Raw genomic sequence first — 602 nt, forward strand, 5'->3', positions numbered from 1 at the left:
GTAATTAAGGTTTAACTCGGGTTTAATTAGGTCTAAAGTTGAATTAAACCTAATTAGGATTTTAGGTTCACCTAGATGAAATCTTAATGTCAGATTAAGACTGGGTTGAATGTTTTGTCATATTTAGGGGTGTAAATGAGCCGAACACGAGCGAGCCATGCTCAGCTCGTGTTTGCCTCGTTTATATTTCGAGCTCAAAAAGTGTGTTTGTGTTCTGCTCGTTTATATTTTGAGCTCAAAAAGTGTGTTCATGTTCGGCTTGTTTGCTTAACGAGCCGAACACGAGCCGTTCATAAACAAAGAGTCGTTTTGACAACCATAATCAAGTAGCCATAAGATGTTAAAGATTGTGGCAAGATCTAAAGCATCATTTGAATCTAATTTAAAAATTTTTATTCTATTTTCTTAATTAATATTTTTAATTGATTATAAATCTTTGTAGCCATATATAATTGAATAGTAGTACTTCGAGCCAAAACGAGCCGAACAAGAATGAACAAATATTTGTTCGTGTTGTTCGTGTTCAGCTCGTTAACTTAGCGAACGAGCCAAACACAAACTTCTTATTAAGCCGAACACGAGCTGTTCACGAACAATGAGCC

The sequence above is a fragment of the Phalaenopsis equestris genome, unplaced genomic scaffold (assembly GCF_001263595.1).
Source record: "Phalaenopsis equestris unplaced genomic scaffold, ASM126359v1 Scaffold000001, whole genome shotgun sequence".
Taxonomy (NCBI): domain Eukaryota; kingdom Viridiplantae; phylum Streptophyta; class Magnoliopsida; order Asparagales; family Orchidaceae; genus Phalaenopsis; species Phalaenopsis equestris.